Here is a 2,658-nt window from a genome sequence, read left to right on the forward strand (position 1 = left end):
AGCAAGGGTGATGTCGTGATAGGGGTCTACTATAGACCATGCAATCAGGAAGAAGATGTGGATGAGACTTTTTTAAAACAACTAACAAAATCATCCAAAACACAGGACTTGGTAGTGATGGGGGACATGGTCAGGCTGCCTGTTATTGTCTGCTGCCTATTGCAATTTGCTGGGCTGCAACACAGAGCACCTGTGCTGGGGCTGAGGGGGAGGAGCCGTACCTTGGAAGGAAAGTTACTGCGGAGAGACAGGCACCTTCCCACCCAATCATGGCCTCAGCAGGTTTCCAGATCTTGGGCATGGTGCTCTCGGTGGTGGGATGGCTGGGCTCCATCATCTCCTGTGACCTGCCCATGTGGAAGGTGATAGCCTTCATTGGCAACAACATTGTGGTGGCGCAGAACATCTGGGAGGGGCTGTGGATGAATTGCATTGTGCAGAGCATAGGCCAGATGCAGTGCAAGGTTTATGACTCCATGCTGGTGCTGCCCCAGGACCTGCAGGCTGCCCATGCCATGATGGTCATCTTGGTGCTGGTGTTGCTGGTGAGCGTTGTGGGCACCAAGTGCATGAACTGCGTGGAGGACGAAGGCTCCAAGGCGTGAATCATGATGATCTCTGGAGCCGTCTTTCTGGTCTCCAGCATCCTCTGCCTCATCCCCATATGCTGGTTGGCCAACACGATCATCCAGAACTTCTACAACCCGCTGGTGTCCGAAGCTCAGAAGAGGAAGCTGGTGGCCTCGCTCTACATCGGCTGGGCTGCCGTGGCCCTGCTGGTTCTGGGGGGCGGCCTCCTCTACTGCACCTATCCCGAGAAGAGCACCAACTACAGCGCCTGTTACACTGCCGCCGTCTCCCAGCCCCGCAGTGACTATCCCAGCAAAAACTATGTCTGAGGGGCAGGCGGCCTGGGGTTTCTCAGTGGGGGTGGGTGGAGGGCGGAGCCCCCTCTCCACATGAGACTCCCCGTTGCAAAGCTGGCTGGTTTGGGGGTGGTGTCCTTTCATGTTGGACCAATGGTACTGGCTCCTTTGCTGGTAGAGTTTAACAATTACGCCTTTTTGGAGAAAAGGGTGATGATTGCTTTAAAGGAAGCATGTGTCTGGCATCAGTTCAAAAATCCATCTCTTGACACGGGCAGCCTATGCAACCGTTGACCTGTATTTAATCTGCCTTTGGTGGTTAAGAGTATTTAAAGGGTTGTGACAACTCTTGCCATATATGGATATCTAGGACTTCCTTGACCCTTGAAAATCAGGGTTATAACCAAGGTATGACACAGAGAGTCTGCTCTGTGTGTTGGGTCTGTCGATGATCTCTTCCTGGTGATGGCTGACGATCAGGGGTCCTTTCTGATGATGTTATATCGATCAACTGCTTGCATTACGGTGGGTCATGAGATGTTGTTGGTTCAGTTGTGGTCCCTGGTGAGAGTGAACAGAGTTGCCCACAGGAGGCTCCATTCCTTTCTGGTGGAGAGATCCCAGAAGGCATTGTTGGGTATATATATCTGATCTCCTCTGAAAGCACAGAGTTCTTTGTTGTCATTTCCATTCCTCCGTGTGTATGTGATGCTCTTGGATGTAGCATCTGAAGTGGTCTCATGTTGGAGGGACTACTTCAAAAGGTGAGGGGAAGTTAAATCTCCAGGCTCAGTCAACCCTTGTCTTCTCAGCTTAAATGGCTAGCAAGGATGGTGGTGGTTTTTGTGTTGTTTTCCCTTTTGAACTTGAAATTGGACAGAGATCAATACCTAATTTGAGATAGACCAATACATTTCACCTGAGGTGAATTCAGCCTAGTGACCTTCCGGTGAATATCTCCATATCATATTAGCTCTCCCCTCCCCCTCTGCCCCCACTTACTTCTCTTTATAAACAAACAAAAACAAAATCAATAAAAACATGATTCTGGGATGTATTAACAGGTGTGTTGCGAGCAAGACACGAGAAGTCATTCTTCCGCTCTACTCTGCTCTGATTAGGCCTCAGCTGGAGTATTGTGTCCAGTTCTGGGCACCGCATTTCAAGAAAGATGTGGAGAAATTGGAAAGGGTCCAGAGAAGAGCAACAAGAATGATTAAAGGTCTAGAGAACATGACCTATGAAGGAAGGCTGAAAGAATTGGGTTTGTTTAGTTTGGAAAAGAGAAGACTGAGAGGGGACATGATAGCAGTTTTCAGGTATCTAAAAGGGTGTCATAAGGAGGAGGGAGAAAACTTGTTCACCTTAGCCTCTAAGGATAGAACAAGAAGCAATGGGCTTAAACTGCAGCAAGGGAGGTCTAGGTTGGACATTAGGAAAAAGTTCCTAACTGTCAGGGTGGTTAAACACTGGAATAAATTGCCTAGGGAGGTTGTGGAATCTCCATCTCTGGAGATATTTAAGAGTAGGTTAGATAAATGTCTATCAGGGATGGTCTAGACAGTATTTGGTCCTGCCATGTGGGCAGGGGACTGGACTCGATGACCTCTCGAGGACCCTTCCAGTCCTAGAATCTATGAATCTATGAATCTATGAAAAAGCTGTGTGCCAAGTAATCCTGCAGTTTAGAAACATCTCTAACAGTTCCTGCTGAACATGTATCCCTTGACAGCTTTGGGGATAATATTTGGGTCTGAACTAGAGTTTAAAATGGCAACATGTAATTGCTAAC

General features: G+C 48.3%; 1 pseudogene; it reads left to right on the plus strand.

The window, feature by feature from the left end:
• Nucleotides 1–269: 269 nt before the first annotated feature.
• On the plus strand, nt 270–899 carry LOC112105757 (annotated as a pseudogene).
• The last annotated feature ends 1,759 nt before the right edge of the window (nt 900–2,658 follow it).

The sequence above is a fragment of the Terrapene carolina genome, unplaced genomic scaffold (genome assembly GCF_002925995.2).
Source record: "Terrapene carolina triunguis isolate 2854851 unplaced genomic scaffold, T_m_triunguis-2.0 Scaffold112, whole genome shotgun sequence".
NCBI classification, from domain to species: domain Eukaryota; kingdom Metazoa; phylum Chordata; order Testudines; family Emydidae; genus Terrapene; species Terrapene triunguis.